At 46.8% G+C, this 19,972-nt stretch overlaps 1 long non-coding RNA gene across 1 annotated transcript in view; it reads left to right on the forward strand.

The window, feature by feature from the left end:
- The window catches only part of LOC120638242, a 69,793-nt gene that overhangs the window by 14,810 nt on the left and 35,011 nt on the right, over window positions 1–19,972 (forward strand). Inside the window, exon 2 of the long non-coding RNA XR_005659802.1 lies at window positions 9,573–9,655. This is a non-coding gene — a long non-coding RNA (uncharacterized LOC120638242). The remainder of the gene's footprint in view (window positions 1–9,572; window positions 9,656–19,972) is intronic.

The raw sequence follows: 19,972 nt of genomic DNA on the forward strand, positions 1-19,972 counted from the left end.
GTATAAATACTGTTGATTTCTTCCAAATCCAAAAAGAGTCTGACAAAGTGAACCTTTTGCCAATCTGTTTCGGGCTGAGTGAAAGAGGTGCACGGTGAATCTGTGCTGCTAGCAAATAGTGAGGTCTGGATTTTTCTTCATTTAATGAGCCTGGGTCTTAGGTGACACACCTGTGCCAAGGCCTTGGACTACGAATTGGGGACACAACAAATGTCTTAAATGTTTTGGCTCAGGGTATGTTTTATCACTTTGTTTCTAGTGCTTGGTAAAAGGTGCTGCAGGGCGAAACACTGGGGAAAAATGGCATATGTGTTTGGCCGAGTGTCCGAGAAGGGAACATTTTGTCTCCCGAGTTAAGCTTCTCAGCATGCCAAACAAACCACAGACCCACAGGCAATTTCAGAGCATCTGTGCTGGCATCCAGAGGAATCTGAAAGTCCCCAGTCGGTCTGAGGGAATGTTCCGTGTTGGATTTTTGTTGCAAAACCCTACTGAACTGACTTCAGTAGGTGGATATCTGAGAGAAGTTTCAAGCAATAAAAATGTCATCAGCTTTTGGATATCCCTCCACAGCCCTCTAATTGCTGCTCAGCTTCTCCGAACTGTGAGGCCAGTGAGGACCCAGAAGTGGTTGGTGAGCAATTAGAAACCTCCCTAGCTTTGGGGTCCTCCTCCTGGGCCATGAAATAGCTTTAGTCCTGTGATCAGGCCAGATACAGGTGCAAGGTCGGATAGGCCTTGGAAAGCTGTCAGGTTGTAAACTCTGTGAGGGCCCAGATGGTGTCTTCTAACTCCTTAGTTAGTACTCTCCCAAGAACTAGTATAGTGCTCTGCACACAGTAGGTGCTCAATTTAAAAACTATTTACTGCTACTGCAGTGTTTCAATTGCCCAGTGCAGTGCTCTGCCCACAGTAGGTCTCCGGGAATACCAGTGGTTGATTTAGTCGGCTTCAGATGGGAGGCCAGAGCAGTCGGTTTGAAGGCTGGCTGATCAGCAAGGCTCAAGCAACTGCTCTTGGTGCTCAGGAGGAACATCACTCTCCCCATCCCTTCCTTCCCAGCTATTCCATCTCATTCATTCATTCATTCATTCATTCATTCATTCATTCATTCATTCATTCAACAGTATTTACTGAGCACTATATTAGTGCATTTTCCAAGGGCTACCTTCTGGTCTTCTCTTCATCCTCTCCAGGGTACTATTGATTTGATTGTTAAAGAAATGATAATAATTATGGTATTTAAGCACTTACTAGGTGCCAAGCACTCTTCTAAGCACTGGGGTAGATACAAGGTAATCAGGTTGTTCCATGTGGGGCTCACAGTCTTAATCCCCATTTTACAGATGAAGTCACTGAGGCATAGAGAAGTTAAGTGGCTTGCCCTAGGTCACCCAGCAGACAAGTGGCAGAGCTGAGATTAGAACCCACGTCCTCTGACTCCAAAGCCCATGCTCTTATGACCCAGGCATCAGAGTGTAGTATGGACCCCACATTCAATTACCCACTTGGATTACTCTTTGTGTAAGAATTTTCATGCCTGTCTGCTCCACTGGAGCATAAGCAGCGAATGGATCACTTCTGTGTTTCATGCTTCCGAAGAGCTTAATATATTGCAGGCACCTCGTGGATACCCAATAATTAGTGGAAAGAGCCTGGGCTTGGGAGTCAGAGGTCATGGGTTCGAATCCTTGCTCTGCCACTTGTCCACTGTGTGACTGTGGGCAAGTCACTTCACTTCTCTGTGCCTCAGTTACCTCATCTGGAAAATGGGGATTAAATGTGAGCCCCACAGGGGACAACCTGATTACCCTGTATCTACCCCAGCACTTAGAACAGTGCTCGGCACATAGTAAGCGCTTAACAAATACCAACATTATTTCCCCTGTCTACCCCAGCGCTTAGAACAGTGCTCGGCACATAGTAAGCGCTTAACAAATACCAACATTATTATTATTATTATTACAACTATCAATCAGCCATATTTATTGAGTGCTTACTGTGTGCTGAGCACTTGGGAAAGAGTCCGTAGCCATGTTCCCTGCAGGAGACAGACATTAAAATAAATTATGGATATGTAGATAAGAGCTATGGAGGTGAGAGTGGTTGAATATGAAGTTTTTAGAGGATATAGATCCAGTTCAAGGGTGAAACAAAGGAGAGGGAGTAGGGGAAATGAGGGCTTAGTTAGGGAAGGCCTTCTTGGAGGAGATGTGATTTTTTTTTTTTAATAAGGCTTTGGAGGTGGGGAGAGTGGTGATCTGTCAGATATGAAGGGGAAGTCCTGGGCAAGGGGTCAGCGGTGAAACAGATGAGATCAAGGTACAGTTGGCATTGGAGGGGTGAGACGTATGGGCTTGGTTATAGTAGGAACTCAGTGCAGGAGGAGAGTGGCGTGGCTGTAGTGATTTAGGTGAAACTTTACAAGAGAAACAGATAAAACCTTTTTGGCATGGTGGGCACTTAGGGGACTCTGAAACTCACTGGGCACATGCTGGCAGAATTCCAAGTGGAAACACCCCTTCAACAGAGAGCCATCCCGTGACAAGCTGGGAATTGATGTGTTCACCCTGGTTAAAGCTCCTCTTACATAGTTGTTTAGATTTTTTTTTTTACTTCTCTAGTCTCCCCTTTACACTTTTGAGAAATGATCGAAATAATTACTCCAGATAATGTCATACCTCCTCGTAACCACGTTAGGTAGCGGCCCTACAGATGTGTGCACTTCTCAGTTCTGAGGGCCCCCGGCAGTTGGCACCATGGTCTATTTCTTTAGGGATCTGACCCAAGGGACCGCCCTGGCAAGGCTGACAGAGAAGAAATTGCTAAGTGCGGGAATGTTCCATCAGGCAGTTAAAAGCAAATGTCTTTTTCTAGTCAGGCCCGCAGGAGAGACCAGGGCCCCATGACCCCATTTTCTACTCACCCAGCCTCTCCTGCCCAGGCTGAAGTTGATTTATTTGATTTCTTCTCCGGCCACTAACCTCATTTATAATTATACCATGCAGTTCGTTTCTACTGATGATTGTTCAGGCTTTTATTTTTTGGGTGGTTTTGAGTTTGCTTTTTTTACAATTTTCATTTGTGCATGTCCACAGACTTTTTATTCCCTCAGTGGGAAAGGTCCCTAGAGCCGAGTTCATCCAACTGAGGGCCTTTCTGGAGCTTTTCTTCAGGGAAGGCTTAGGGCGCAGGAACAGGTCCAACAAGATCTGCAGCGGGTAGGCATCTCTCAAAGGATTTTCTATTCCATGAATGCACACTGCACCCACTAGCCACGCCTAGGCAGGAGTATGGATGACTGGGTGGCAGTGAATGTGTCTGTTTATTGTTATATTGTACTCTCCCAAGCACTTAGTACAGTGCTCTGCACACGGTAAGCGCTCAATAAATATGATTGAATGAATGAATGAATGAACAAACCCATCATTTCTACTGTAATAACTCAGCTGCATTTCTGCTGATGGTGGGACATATTTTTCCTCCTTCCCCTAAGCCTGAATTTTGGAGATCTATGAGGAAGGAAAGAGGAGGATCAGGAGCAAGAAAAGCAACTTCTCTAAAGACCCAACCCCATTTTTTATAGTATTTAAGTGCTTACTATGTGCCTGGCACTGTACTAAGCACTGGAGAAAATACAAGCTAAATGGGTTGAACACAATCCATGTCCCACATGGGGCTCAAAGTAATTTTACAGGTGAGGAAACTGAGGCACAGAGAAGTGACTTGCCCAAAGTCAGACAGGCAAGTGGCAGAGCTGGGATTAGAACCCAGGTCACTCTGATTTCAACATACTTTGGGATTTCAAACAAATGATAGGGGATTATACCTGAAGGATATCATTGCTGAGGGTTGAACACATTATTACTTTTCCAACCCTTTCTCAGGGGTCCAGAGGACATATTTCTGCAGCCTTTGTGAAGTCACTCGGCCTACGGCTTCAGCCCCATATGTTGCTCTAGTGAGCCATGATGGGTGTGGTGATTGGACAGCCCATATTTTAGTGCAAAACATTATATGGGAGGATTTTGAATAGTGTGGATTTCAGATAGATTGTGGTCGGAGGTGGGCAGATAGAGCAAGGTATGATCAGAAGAAGAGCAAGGAGTGCAAACTGGAGAGTAGCCCATGAAGAAGCCACTTGTGGAAGATGGGAAGAACTGGTGGAGGATGGGGAAGTAATAATAATAATAATGTTGGTATTTGTTAAGTGCTTACTATGTGCAGAGCACTGTTCTAAGCGCTGGGGTAGATACAGGGTAATCAGGTTGTCCCACGTGGGGCTCACAGTCTTAATCCTCATTTTACAGTTGGGGTAACTGAGGCACAGAGAAGTTAAGTGACTTGCCCACAGTAACACAGCTGACAAGTGGCAGAGCTGGGAATCGAACTCATGACCTCTGACTCCCAAGCCCAGACTCTTTCCACTAAGCCACACTGCTTCTCAAGTCCATTCTCAAGTCTATTGGCTGGTTGTTCAATCAATCTCTCCCTGGCCTGAAGAGTCCAGCGGTGGGGGAGGTCTGAAGAGCAGGAGCTCTTCTACTTTGAGGTCTAAAAGTTACTGGCATCGTAGCACTTAATCCCTGAGCCTGCACTGGGGCAGGATGATGTTTTTTTACCTGTTCCCGTTGTTGCTGCTTCACTTCTTGCTGGATAGTCCAGAGCTCTCTCCTCCATTAGGAGTCCCGTGAGAATAATAATAATAGTAATTTTCGATAATGATAATGGTACCTGTTAAGCACTTACTAAGTGCCAACCACTGTTCTAAGTGCTGGGATGGATGCAAATGCAGGGTGGATGCAGTCCCTGTCTGCTCCACACACAGTAAGTGCTCAAATACTTTTGAATGAATGAATGTCCCATATGGGGCTCGCTCAAATACTTTTGAATGAATGAATGTCCCATGTAGGGCTCACATTAATAATAATAATAATAATGTTGGTATTTGTAAGCGCTTACTATGTGCAGAGCACTGTTCTAAGCGCTGGGGTAGATACAAGGTAATCAGGTTGTCCCCCATGAGGCTCACAGTCTTCATGCCCATTTTACAGATGAGCGAACTGAGGCACAGAGAAGTGAAGTGACTTGCCCACAGTCACACAGCTGACAAGTGGCAGAGCTGGGATTCGAACCCACGACCTCTGACTCCCAAGCCCATGCTCTTTCCACTGAGCCCCGCTGCTTCTCCCCCAGATGAGGTAACTAAGGCACAGAGGAAATAAGTGACTTGCCCAAGGCCCCACAGCAGACATGTGGCAGAGCCAGGATTAGAACCCAGGTCCTTCTGACTCTCAGGCCCATGCTCTATCCACTAAGCCATGCTGCTTCTCCAAGCAGAGAAGCCATCGGTGTTGGCAGGAGCAGGCAAGAGGAGCAGTTTTAGCTGCTGCCATAGTCACAATGACCACTCAGTGGCCACTCTGGCCAGTTGCCCAAATGATGGAAGAGATATTGTGCTGCCCAACCTAACGTTTGTGCCATGTGCTCTTGGGCAGACCTGGAGGACAGAGACAAAGGCTCAATTTTAGCTGTAAAGTCAGTCCCTGCTCCGGTTCTTTGCTTTCTCACTGCTCTGCATCACTGCAAAGTGATGACTATCTGGTCTATTAGGCCTTGAAAGCCTGCCCCCTCCCTGCCCCTACCCCTCCATAAAATCTTTGGTCCTTCTTAGCCCCTCCACTCAAATGAAAAGTTGGCCCCTCTGATCGAGTATCTCCAGAATGCAACATAAAGTGTAGTCAGCACTCTGGAAGTATAATTAAACAGCTCCTTGACCTCACCCCATGGCAAGTCCTTTACAGGGCTTTTCAACAGAGGATATTCATTCAGCTGACGTACATTGTTGCGTGAGATGTTTGGAGAGTGAAATAATTAGAAACTGCTAGAGCTGGACAAATCCAGTCTTAGTAGATCAGGATGCTATGGCTGCCAGGGTGTTTAAGAAGCCCTTTGGAGGTTTCAGATGACATCTCCCCTTGATTATGGTGTGTGCCAGGTAGTCATGGTACATCAGGCGTAAATAGAATTGCAGCCCTGAGACCCAAACCCCTTTAATTAGGCATTTTCTCGATGAATAATAATAATAATTATGATATTTAAGCGCTTACTATGTGCCAAGCACTATTCTAAGCACTGGGGTAGATACAAGGTAATCAGGTTGTCCCACATGGAACTCAAGGTCTCAATCCCCATTTTACAGATGAGGTACACTGAGGCACAGAGAAGTTAAGTGTCTTGCCCAAAGTCACACAGCTGACAAGTGGCAGATCCAGGATTAGAACTCACGTCCTCTGACTCCCAAGCCCGTGCTCGTGCCACTAGGCCATGCCTCATGGTGGATTGAGGTTTGTGGAAAAGGAACCTTGTACCTCCTCTAGACTATACGTTCGTTGTGGGCAGGGAATGTGTTTGTTAACTCTGGTATAGCATACTTTCCCAAGCATTTAGTACAGCGCTTAGCATATAGTAAACACTCAAATTCCATTGATCGATTTAAAAAGAGGGAATGAGAGGTGATCAAGCAATAAATGGCCAGTAGCCTTAGTTCTTATTTTTCAAGTTTCAATAAAGTTCTATCAGGCTGGGATCTGTACTTAGCTTTTTGGTTAGACTTTCCACACTTCCATGTTTCTCATGCTCCATAAATGACTCTATGGTAGCTGTGGGCAAGTCACATCACTTGCTTGTTGCCTAAATCTTCTCATCTGTAAGATGGGTCTGACCGCCCAGATCTCTCTCATATGGAATAACACTCCTCCCACGTTTAAGGCTGGGAAACCACTTGACTTTCATTTCATGAATTCAAGTCACAGGATCCTCATTAAAAATGCACCACCTTGATTCTCTGCTTTATGCATACCAGGGGATAATTACAAGTATTTACATGTTAATTCAAATCACGATCTAATTTTATTGCAGTTGAGAAATAATTTCTGTAAAGTGATTTTGGGCACTGCCACTGATTGTATTTGTTTTTGTCCCAAATGGACAAATTACTAGGTAAAATTCAGGATTTAACTTTCTTATCTTTATTATTCAGCTAACCAGTCACCCACATTCTCCTGCCTAGGGGTGGCTAATGGGTGCAGTGTGCCTTCATGGAATAGAAAATTTCTATGAGATGTCTTCCCACTGCAGGCCAGGATCAGCAGGATTCCTCGGGGTGCCCAGTGTTGCCTGCCCCTTTTAACCCAGAAACATTTGTGTGTTTAATCCAGAAGAGCATCAAGGTGCAGAGGCCAGACCTGGCTGTCAGAGGCCGCATTCTTGGGGGCTGCCTGGTGGGCACCCCTCAAATCAAGACTGGACAGCTTCTCGTATGGTGATGTGGTCGGTTGGGACGGGACACGCGCCTGGTTGCTGATCTTGACCTCGGGCCCGGCTGGCCAACTGTAGGAGTTGCCAGGGGAGGCGGAGGGGAGCTCAGCTGCGACTGGCATTTCCCTCCAGACTTTCTTTCCACCGGGGAATTCATCTGAGCATGTTCACACCCCCAGGTGGGCAATCCTCTCTCCCACAGAGCAGGTCCCTCTATTCACCCCCTCCCTCTCCCCCAGAGAGCCGAGGAGCTGGGCGTGTTCCATGTAATCTGTACACAGGCCTGGCTTGGACCCTGGCTCATCCGGACCCCAGAGTAAACTCCCTCCGGTCAGCGTGCTGGGCCGGTTGTTCACTTGGGTGAACCAGAGGACTGGAATCAGATTTGAAGCACAGTTGCAACTAGTTGCTCCTCTCAGGGGTGTTTTTAAACTGGGGAGTGTTTGTTAATGGAAGTAAAAAGTACTAAAAAAAATATATATTTTTCTTGCCACTCCTTGCTGTGATGGTTTGGTCAGACAGCACTTTCCTTCTCGGGTGTTTTTGTTAGATTAAAAAAAAAATGAATTAACTGCCATGTGGTGAAAGATGAACCAGTTTTGTCATTGGCTGCCGAGGAATGATTGTATTTTTGCATGAGTGAGGAGGATGGGCTACATATTTAGATTTAATAGATCATCTAGAATTAAAAGCCAAAGGGTAAAATATTGTAAATTCTACATTTTTCAATATGTACATGGACTTTTTAGGTAGTCATTAGATTGTAGGTTCTTTGACATATTTTTTTGTTTCTCTTGAACTTTCCCAAGCACTAAGATGATACTTTGCACTAAGTTGCTCAGTGAATCCAGTGGATGAACTGAAGTTGACTTTTGGGATGTGTAGGTTAAGCGGGGCTCAGCAGTTCTGGCCCTGGGGATGCAGTTGGACCCCATCACCTGGCAGACATGGGGAGAAGCCCCATTTCAGGCCAACCCAAAGCATTCCTTGAATTGGCACTAGGACAGGATCTCTGGCACCATGAGCATCAGCTGGCATCTTGTCCCCACTTGGGGCTGATGGGATTTTGGTGGCCTTCCTGCTATGCACAGGATGCCACCAGGGTGTGGGTGTGTCCTGCCTCGGACCTGAGGGAGCCTAACTTGGCCATGGCTGCCCTGTGACTTGGCATTGGGTTTGGGCTGTGTCCGTTCTGGCTGCTAGCCAACCGGCTGGTGTCTGGGTCCATAAACCACGGTTCACGCTGTACCTTTGAAGGGAGTGTATGTGCAGAGCGGACCCAATGATCTGGGCTTCTACTTCCTGGACACGTGCTCACTACAAAAACCAGTGGGTGAGATGTAGGACCTCAGGTTTTATGTAGTGATATGATGATTCTTGTATTGTATTATTGCCAAGCAGTGAGTTAGGCACAAGATGAAATGGCTCACAATCTAAAATGGAAGAAGAGCAGTTTTTACCCCCATTTTACAGATAAGGAAACTAAGGCCCAGGGAGAGTGATTTGCCCAAGGTCAAATTGCAGGACTGTGGCAGAACTGGGACTAGAACCTAGGACTCCTGTGTCTTTTCATTCAGCTTCCTGTTTGCCTCAGCTTTACTGAGGCTTAGTTTCCTTGGTCTCCTGGGCGTCTGGGAATTTTGAGCCCTGCTCCACCTGAAACAGCATGGCCTAGTGGACAGAAGGACCTGGGTTCTAATCCTAGCTCTGCCGCTTGCTTGCTGTGTGACCTTGGACAGTCGCTTCACTTCTCTGGGCCCCATTTACCTCATCTGTAAAATGGAGACTAAGAATGTGAGCCTCAGGTGGGACAGAGACTGTGACCAATGCGATTTGCTTGTTTCTACTCCAACACTTAGTACAGTGCCTGGCATATAGTAAGCACTTAACAAATACCACAATGATTTTTTTCCCCTCTTTTCCTCTTCTCTCACTCCCTTCTGTATCACCCTTACTGGCTCCCTTTATTCATCCCCCCACAGCTCTTTCGTACATATTTGTAATTTATTTATATTAATGTCTGTCACCTTCTCTAGATTGCAAGCTCACTGCAGGCAGGGAATATGTCTGTTTCTTGTTATATCATACTCTCTCAAGCACTTAGTACAGTGCTCTGTACACAGTAATTGCTCAATAAATATGACTAACTGAGTTTGGGAGCCTCCTTGAGTTCAGGAAGGGCTGATTTTTGGCCGTGGCTGTTTCTGATTAACCTCAGGGTCTGGTTTGTTTTGTTTGTTTTCCTTGCTCAGGCAGTTCCCATGTGACAGGCGGAGTTGGAAGCTGTCGGTGAGGTCCCGTCGGCTGGAGTTGGACCGGTGAACCGCTCTGCACGGTAAGGAGGACTGATTATTTTTATGAAGGGCCTCCCGAGGGCTTCCTTCGCAAGTCCTGCAGTCTGGAGGGAATCCTCCAGCACAAACCGAGAGTGTAGAGGCCACCCCAGAGGCCTGTACAGGCTGGTGTCTTGTCGGGTCAGAGCGTCTGTCTCACAGAGCTGGACATCTGGACAGACCCTTCCTCCCCAACCGATTCCAGCCACAGTGAGCCCATCACTTTTGGGCTCTCCCAAAATCACAGTGTGAGGGGGATTAAGGCAGATATTAGCATTAATGGGAGCCACCTGCACACAGAAGGGAGAAAAGCCCCCTTTAGGGGAACTGCCTGCAGGTAGGGATCCACAAAGATACTTCCAGGCGGCCGCTCCCCAAAGATTCCATCTCCTCTCTCCTTGATTGTGTTGCCTCTTGAGTTTTCTTGAACATGTTAACAAAGCTCTGCTCTTGTGAGGCTCAGTTTCTACACAGTCACTGGGTCCCTTGCTCACTGGCTGATCCTTCTGCCTCTATGATGTTTGATTTGATATCTGGTTTGACCCCAGGTGTTGTCTGAGCTGTCCTAATACCATAGGGAGCCTGCCCTGCCCAGGGCCTTGCTGTCTATTTTAGTTCTTTGCCTTGGGTGGTGAGGATTTCTATTTTCTGTTGTTATGTAGCTTTTGTAGTTACAGAGCTCTCATTCTTTGTTTCATTGGTTACTCCGAGCCGGGTTACTTGAAACCACACAGGGCCTGGTGTGTATATTTTATCCGAGGGGCAGATACTTTTGCTCCCATATTAGGTGATAGTGAAACTGGGCTCAGAGATGTCAAGTGACTTGCCCCAGGCCACCCAGCCTGCGAGTGGCAGAGTTGGGCATAGAGCCCACCTCCCTAGACTGCTGTTCCAGATTTGTGCCAAGCAGCTTTTTGGCTGCTCCACAGTCCTAGTTGTGGAAACTCTACCCCAGGATGATAAAGCCCAACATTAGGGTGGAACCTCAGATATCCTGAGGGAGAAGCAGTTTTGCTTACTGGAAAAAGCACAGGCTTGGGAGTCATAGGACCTGGGTTCTAATCCCAGCTCTGCCACTTGTCAGCAGCATGACCCTGGGCAAGTCACTTAACTTCTCTGTGCCTCAGTTACCTCAAATGGTGACTTTGTGGAGGCTCTTCCTAGGCGGCAGTGGAACATCCTAGGGGACAGTGGAGCACCCAGGCCCCCTTTTGCCTGCCCCTTGACTTCCATTCATTCGTTCATTCAGTCATATTTACTGAGTGCTTATGGTATCCAAAGCACTGTATTAAACTCTTGGCAGAATGCAATACAACGATAAACAGACACATTTCCTGCCCACAACGAGCTTACAGTCTAGATGGGGAGATAAACATTAATATAAATTACAGATTTGTACACAGCATAGAGACGGGTAGACTGTGGGGCAAAGGGAAATGGGTATTCTGGGATCTGAGCAAGGGATGGGCAGTGGTGGGTGAAGAATTGCTCATAGCCCCTTTCTAGACAGTCCTTTGCTGTTTCGGGGCTGTCATTCCTCTTGTCTATACCCAATCCTCTTTTTCTTTTAAATATATATATATATTTTAAATATTGTGAAGTGTTTACTATGGGCCAGGCACTGTACTAAGCACTGGGGTAATGACAAGCTAATCAGGTTGGCACAATCTCTGTCCCACATGGAGCTCTCAGTCTTAATCCCCATTTTATAGATGAGGGAACTGAGGCTCAGGGAATAATAATAATAATGTTGGTATTTGTTAAGCGCTTACTATGTGCCAAGCACTGGCCTAAGCACTGGGGGAGATACAAGGTAATCAGGTTGTCCCATGTGGGGCTCACAGTCTTAATTCCCATTTTACAGATGAGGTAACTGAGGCCCAGAGAAGTGGAGTGACTTGCTCAAAGTCACACAGCTGACAAATGGCGGAGCCAGGATTAGAACCCACAACCTCTGACTCCCAAACCTGTACTCTTCCCCCTGAGCCACGCTGCTTCTCACTTCACAGAGAAGCGAAGTGACTTGTTCAAGGTCACAGCACAAAAGTTGTAGAGGTAGGATTAGAACCCAGGTCCTTTGGGCTTCCGGACCCATGTTCTATTCATTAGGCCACACTGCTTCTTCATCCTCTGTCCCCTCCAGTTTGGCCTCTGGATGAGATCTCAACTTGATTCGGGTAAAAGAGGCTACTCATTCAGGGGAGCTGATGTCTTTGACTACTTTTGGATTTGAGCTTCCTATGGCTGTGTCCCTCACCTTTTAACCCAGGAAAGAGGTTATTGCCCTCTGGATCTGGGAGTCCAAGGTGACAAAGGTACCGGTCCAAAAGGCTCAAGCCACAGTGTAATACCTCTTGAGAAGGAATTCTAGAACTCTCTACTTCTAAAACTCTAAAATATTGCTAATAAAAGAAGCATCTGTTACAAACTGTATTGAGATACTTCTGTTCATATCAAAAAATGTGGATATGCAATCTCATTATACAGTTACATCTGCAACTCATTCAACTCGATTTACCAACAAATTCATCCAAAATTCTTGCTATATGAGTGGCTCATATTCTTAATAAAATCTATCTGAAAGCATGTAGGTTTTCACACGCAGCTTGTATTTTTATGGAAATAACAAAAGAATGAGTAGATGGAGCTGGATCCTAACCAACAGGGACTGGGCCTTGGAGACAACCCAGGGAACCTTTAACCTTTAGCTACCTCTTGACAAATTGCTAGACCCAGCCTAGGAGCAGACAAGATGGCCGGGGTGGGAATAAACTTCAGGATGAATAGTCTGTTTGATCACCTGGGAGGCAATTTAACTAGGTTACACTATTTCATTGTGACTGTTCAATACCTGAGGCTGGCGAGCATTATGGATGGTATAACTGTTTCTCAGAATACAGTTTCAGCTGGAGAAAACACCAACCTCCTTATCCAATAGAGAAATTGCCCTATTGCATTCTAATGACCGTAGCTGCAGCTATTGACACTTTAGATCCTTTCTTGGATAGGGAAGAAAAAAGCCAAGGATGAAAAAAGGGAAGCACAGGGTTCCCCCAACAACATGCATCGAAGACAATGAAGTCGCTGCTAATGACTAATTCATTTTACTCAGTGGAATAAACTAGGATGACTGATGCTGTCCTGATCCCTGGATCGCTAAGGCATAAGAGCAGTTAGACCTTCCTTGCTAGTATCTGGGTCTTGGATGTGGCCCTGAATTAGAATGACCTTGAATTACTCACACCCATAAAATTTGCTCTTTATATAGGGGTTGGAGGCTCTGATCTTGAATTGATGGGGAACTTCAGCATGGCTCAGTGGAAAGAGCACGGGCTTTGGAGTCAGGGCTCATGAGTTCGAATCCCAGCTCTGCCACTTGTTGGCTGTGTGACTGTGGGCAAGTCACTTAACTTCTCTGTGCCTCAGTTCCCTCATCTGTAAAATGGGGATTAAGACTGTGAGCCCCACGTGGGACAACCTGATTCCCCTATGTCTACCCCAGCGCTTAGAACAGTGCTCGGCACATAGTAAGCGCTTAACAAATACCAACATTATTAACTTCTTCCCCTTTATATATAGCCTATATAACCAAACCCTGGAATTTCCATGATGGGTCATTGTTAGATTTGGGCTTTGGTGGGTTGGGAATACTGGTGAAACTGCTCCAGGACCTGGGTGGGGCATTAGAGTAGGTATCCATCTCCCAGCCATATAGAAAGAAAGTTCTTGTACACCTTCAACTTGATATGGAATTTGATGCCCATTTTTTTCCCACCTAGGCTTGCAGCCTGAAGAAAACCATTCTTGCCTCTTCTGAGTCTATTCCTATACCTCTTTTCCAATAGGATGTGTCTTTGGATATTGTCTAGGTTGCAGAATACAGCAAATGATTAAATTCTACATTTCTAATGAAAATCGGGTTTTCATACCACTGTGCAGAGTCTGTAGAGCAATTCATAATCATTTGCATCCTAGGATTTGGGCCTCTGTGATACAATCTCCCAAACCACTGTCTCAGCCTGTGGTCCATATAAGTATGTTAGAAGGTGTTCCACATCCAACCCAAATTGAATCATCTGGATGATACTTGGGAGTAGGAATTTGGAATGTGAAGTATTTACCCTTTCTTCACTTTTCAAAGTACTAGATAGTTATTTGGAGTCTACCCTACTATGTATTAAGCTAGCCTAGGGAAGGATGAGCTAGAACCTAGCCTGGTACTTATTACTAGTGTGAGGGTTTCATCCTAGTGGAAAACTCACCTGTCCTGATGCCACACACAAGATATTTCTTCCAAAAAAATGGCATACCAAACCCGGATAAACTTGCTTTGGCAGAAGCATATTTGCTAATTCCCTACCTGTGTGCCAAGTCAAAATGTATATTTGTTGCTTTTCTCTAGGTTGAGTATTGTGTGTATGTACCTTAAACCTTAGGATAGACTTGTTATATTCAGCAAACCTGCCTCTAGGTCAGTAATACCATGGCATTATAAGCAACAAAGTAGTTATTTGCCAATTTTTTTGGACTTCTGAGGTTTTACTATTGAAAACTTAGTATGGGTTTAGTTGAAATAAAAGCAGCAAAATAAACCACATTTACATAACACACTGTGCTGCAGAAAAGCTCAACATACTTAACATTGAATTAGTAAATCAGCTGTATTTATTAAAAGCTTACCATGTGCAGAACATTGTACTAAGCACTTGGGAGGGGACAAATAACAGAATGGGTCAGCGCGCTCCCTGCCCAAAACAAACATGCAGTCCCTTCCAGGTAATTAGTAAGTGGCATGTTTTATGCTGGAACTCCTTCTGCTATACTTTTCTATTCATGCAAAGAAATAATTTTGTCACCAGCCTCTTTGCCTTAGTGGGGTCACATTTGTGGCCACTGTGGCCCAGAGAGAAAGAGGTAAGAATGGTCAAGACTATATTTTGAACACTGGCTTCAGCAGAGATATACCTAAGTATATTTCTGAGCCTCTGACAGTCCTGCATTTTTTAATCCTTTCCTAAACCATGCCCTATCCCAACTATCTGGCCTTGCCTTCCCTTACCCACAGTAGCGTATGTCTTTATTTGACTAGCCAACCCAGTCAAATCCCATTTTCCTTCCCCTACCAGTCATCCTGCCGGTGGCAGTCATCACTTCTGCCATCCCCCTGGCATAGCCCAGCCCTCGTGAATCATTCTCATTCTTCTATACTTGAAATGTTGCCTTGAATTTCTGCTCAGTCTGAACCTTGCCAGCCTGAGGAGCCACGAGTCTGAGCAGCTGGTTTGTGTTTCTATTCATAAGTCAGGAGTAGTCACAATGCTTTAAGCAGCCCTAGAAGTTGATAGAACTCCAAAGTGGGTGAGGGAATCTTCCTCTTATTCATCCAAGTTGTAGACTTTTGCTGTGAAGGTCGGAAAAAAAGATACTGACAGAAAGAATCAAGGATTTTCCAGCCAAGATACCTAATTATATCTCCTAATCACTAATAAATAAAATCTATATACTTTCCATCATTGTGATTATAATAAAAACAGCCTTTAACTCTCTGGAGAGAGACTGCATGAGGAAGGGTGAGAAACTGTTTTCACTGAAGGAAAGAATTTGCCAAGCAAAGTGGTATAATAAAATACACCAAAATAAAGTGATATTTATTGAGTGCTTCCTGGATGCAGAGCACTGTACTAAGCTGTTGGGAGAGTACAATTTAACAGAGTTAATAGACTGCCCAAGGCAAGCGTACAGTTTAGCGGGGACAAGTGAGATCTGGCTTAAATTTGGATAGGCTAGACCAAGCCAAATGTCAAGCAGGGTTGAACTGGCTTTGAAACCATTACTGGGAAATCCTGGTCGTTAGTGAGCTCTCATGATCAGGGATGCCAACTTTTCATATTGAGATTGAGGAGAATTTGGGCAGTGCTTTAAGTGGGTGGGAGAGGGAAGAAAAGATGGGAGGAAGGGAAGAGGAAAACCACAAGAGCAGGGGTAAGAGGAGCTGAGTCCTGACCATCGAAAGGAAGAGGGAGGGTTGACAGATTTGTCTCGAGGGTGGGGAATTGGTAGATTGCTCTAGGCCTGCTACAACAGTGAATATCTCCTCTCAGCAAGTAACTTTGCCTGAGAAAAATGTTCTCAGCACAGCCAGGCTTCAAGAAGAAAATGGTGCATGTCTGCAAAATCCTCATTTAAAATGGTGGGTTCTTTAGCCGGGAGCAAGAAATTATTAGGAAAGATAGCCAGGTTCTCGCCTCCCTTTCATTCATTCGTTCAATCATATTTATTTTGTGCTTACTGTGTGCAAAGCACTGTACTAAGGGCTTGGGAGAGTACAATATTACAACAAACAGACACATTCCCTGCCCACAATGAAGCTGTGCATCTGGCCTCTGCTGAGGCTCCCAGAGAATTTGCTCTTCAGTTATGTGGGACCTTAACCTTAGGGCTTACAAAGGACCCTTTACTGGAAAAACACACAGGTCAGTGAGAAGGCACCTCCGGAGGTCAGCTTGTCCATCCTCCTGCTGCCGCTGCAGGACCAGAGTGAGCCTTGCCTCAGTGGCCATCTCCACTCTCCCCCAAATTGCCTCTGCCTCCCAACGGGAGAGGGAAGAAGTTGCTTTTACTGGCTGTAGGTGCAGGGACAGCAGGGGCCAAGCTGAGAGAAACTGCTTCAGTCCAATATGTTGCCCTCTGGAAGCGGTTCCAGTATGCGGCCAAAGAGATGGCGTGACTGTGTGTGCATGTCAAGCAATGGGCTCTGTGATGCTGAGCCTCGGTCCTGCCTCTTGTAAGGCAGGAGATGATAATAATAATGATGGTATTTGTTAAGCGCTTATTATGTGCCTGGCACTGTTCTAAGTGCCGGGATAGATACAAGATAATGAGGTTGTCCACTTGGGGCTCACAGTCTTAATCCCCATTTTACAGATGAGGTAACTGAGGCCCAGAGAAGTTAAGTGACTTGCCCAAAGTCACACAACTGGTAAGTGGTGGAGCTGGGATTAGAACCCACAACCTCTGACTCCCAAGCCCGGGCTCTTTCCACTAAGTCATCTCTATCTTCTGGTTCCTAATCACTTTTATTAAATGCAATAGTCCTCACAGCCTAATTAGCTTCTGCCACCTGGGTGAGGAGGCAGCCAGGCCCAGAGGGTGGCCATGCCAAACCCACTCCCCGACCTCCATGGTGGGTATGGGTCAGGGGGCTGCCACACTCTAAGCCCACCTCTGCAAACTCGGAACCCTTTTAGGAGCCAGAACCTCTCCCACAACAGGGGGCTGCTCTGTTCTGGTTTCCACTCTCTTGGCCTTCCCTGCCCTAGGCATCTGTTTCATTCTGGGGTGTCTGATCATCCACCTGTCTGTGGAAGGAATGGGCCTCAGGACACATGGAGCCTTAAATGGTCTGGGTGGAGCCCACCCGGATTGTGTGCAGCATGTATACACCAAAGTTGGTGTGGGCAACCTGGCTGAAAACAAGCACATTTTTCTCCCCTCTCCCCTGCTCCCCCCTCCCTTCCACCCATCAATACTTGTATCCAAGAACATCTTGAACTTAGTAACATAATATGCTTCCAGAAAGTGGCCCATTTATTTTAGAAATGGATTTTCTAAATATTTTTACCTTGGCTACTTTACTCTCATCTGAGCAGGACACCAAGTAAATCAATGCAGATGAGATATCCAGAGATACTACAGTGCATACCCTTTTTAGCATTTAATGGAGAAGTAGTGTAGCTTAGTGGAAAAGAAAACAGGTCCGGGAATCAGGAGGGCCTGGGTTTTAATCCTGGCTCTGCCACTCATTTGCTGTGTGACCTTGGGCAAGTCATTTAACTTCTCTGTGCTTCTTACCTCATCTGTAAAATGGGGATTAAGACTGTGGGCTCCATGTGGGACCTGGACTGTCCCAACCTGATTAGCTTGAATCTACTCCATCACTTAGTACAGTGTCTGGCACATAGTAAGCGCTTCACATATATCATAAAAATTAATATTAAATTAAATATTATAAATAACAACTGCCACTATTAATAATAACAACAATGATCATGGTATTTAAGTGCTTAGTGTGTGGCAAAGACTGCCCTAAGCACTGGGGTAGGTACAGCGAGCGTAGATCGGACACAGTTCCTGTCCCAGGTGGGGCTCCCAGCCACAGGTTAGGGAGGCTGTGGCCCGTAAATACCTGGTAGCCGCCCTCTGTCCTCTGCCGCCCAGTGTCTCCGCTGTGCTGACCGACTGCATTTCTGACACTCTCTTGCAGTGATGCAGCCAGTGACGGCAGTGCTGAAAGCCCACTGGCGTGTTTGCAGCCTGTCTGCCTGCAGCCCTTTCTATGGCTCTTTCCAGTTTCCCTCTGATTTATTCTCACACTGAGCCACGAGAGAACTGAGGGGGCTGTTGTTGGACCTCTTGCCAAAGGGAAAATGGAGGATCTTCCCATTTCTGTCAACCTCGGATGAGGCACCGCTCCTGCCCATCCCGTCCCCCAGCCTGCCCTGTGCCTGTCCTCCACCCATCAGCATCATTTGTTCTTCCTCTAGACTGGAAGCTCGTCGTGGGCAAGGGGCGTGTCTACCACCTCTGTACTCTCCCAAGCGCTAGGACAGTGCTCTGCACGCAGAAAACTCTCAAATGATTTGATTCCGGGCAGGGCAGGCGTTCAGAGTGACTAGATTTCATCCAGGTCTCACGGCTGGTTGGCTTGGGAAAAGTCACCATGGTTTCTGGATTCGTGTCAACCAGGAAGGGTAGGAATTTAGACTGGGCTCCCCCGAAGGCTTGGGGCGGGCCTGGGGACTTAGGGCTGCCTCTGGACAGCCTCTCTTCGGCAGACTCGTGATATTTTGGAAGAGAGGGTGGACCTTGCAGATGAACATTCCTACTCTGCCATCGCTAGAGGGTAGTAGTGGCCAGAGGAGAATGCAAAGCGAATCCCTCCTGCAGGATGAAGAGCCATTGTTCAGGCCCGAGGGATTGGGTGTGGTGGGTTCACGAGAATGGGCAGCCCTCTTCTGAGCGAAGGAAAGCTGCTGTGCCTTCGTGGCTCCGGATCTGGGACCCTAAATGTCCCAAGGAGAAGAGGAGGGTGGAGAGATCCAGCTGAAGGTATAGAAGTCTCCTCTCAGAGCAGTCCTGATCTCAAGGACGTCTGTCCCACCGGTCCCAAATGGTCAATCGCAAAAAAGGTTCGTTTTCTGGCGTACCACCTGCGGTGGCCATCCCCACCTCCACGGTCGGTTATTAAACGCCCTCCAATGCGTCAATGGCTACATTAGCTATTCCGGTGGCACCGCGGGGCTCTCTGTCTAGCCGAGCGCGCCGTCCTCAGCCGTGACTCAGCACGCTCAAAATTGACTTGTAATTCACTTCGGTGACAGCCCCGGAATAACTTGGACTCGGTGTGCGGATCTAAAAGGTTTGCAGGGGTGTGATTTGCAAAGGGCTTCTGGTGACAAGGGAAAAGAATCCTGAAGTCTCCTTCCCGGCCTCCTCCCACCCCCGGAGTCTCACGGCAGAGCTGTCAGTTGTCAGTGTCCCCAAAACGGTGGAAGGGTTTGGAATCGCCTCAGGAGCCAATCTTCCCCCACAACTGGAGCTGGAACTTCACAGGAAGAGAGACACTTGGAGGATTTCTGCTTCACCGGGCCAGCTGGTTCCATCTGGGATGCAGGTTCAGAGCAGTCCCAATTAGCTGGCCATTCCTAAGAGTCATTTAAAAGGCTAAGGGGGATGGATTTCTAGAAATCCCTGGACGTCCAAGCGGAAGGGCGTGACTTAGGCCTCTAGGGTGCTTGGGGGGAGACGGGCAGAGAGAGGAAGAGGAGAGTCACCAACCTGCCTCTTCCACTCCTGTTTTCCCGATGCCCCTGCCTCCAGCGAAACTCTGGTCCCAGTCAGCTGGGCTGAGGCGGCAGGGGGACAGCCCAAGGTGGATGGTCCAGTTCAGCTGGGTTGGCAGTAGCAGAAACAATGGCTGGAGAGGGGTTACAGTGGTTACTGCTGAGGCGGAGGAAGTGGCTGCGTCCCCACCCATCCTGTCAAGACTCCCGCACCATAGGTTTTTCAGGGGCTGGGACGACCGTCCATCCGCCCCCACCTCCAATAAAGTCTTGACTGCTCCACCCGAAGTAGAAAGCCTGGTCTCCTCACCTTCACCCAACCCATCCCCTTGAAAATTGTATCAACCTCTCCAAGTTGCCCTGTAGATTGAATGAATCAGGCTGGACTGTGCTCTCTGAAGCCAGAACCGCCTTCTCTTTATGATGATAATTTGAACATTTAAATTATAGTTCGAGCTCTTGGAGATTAAGATCCAA

This window comes from Ornithorhynchus anatinus, chromosome 1 (assembly GCF_004115215.2).
Source record: "Ornithorhynchus anatinus isolate Pmale09 chromosome 1, mOrnAna1.pri.v4, whole genome shotgun sequence".
NCBI classification, from domain to species: Eukaryota; Metazoa; Chordata; class Mammalia; order Monotremata; family Ornithorhynchidae; genus Ornithorhynchus; species Ornithorhynchus anatinus.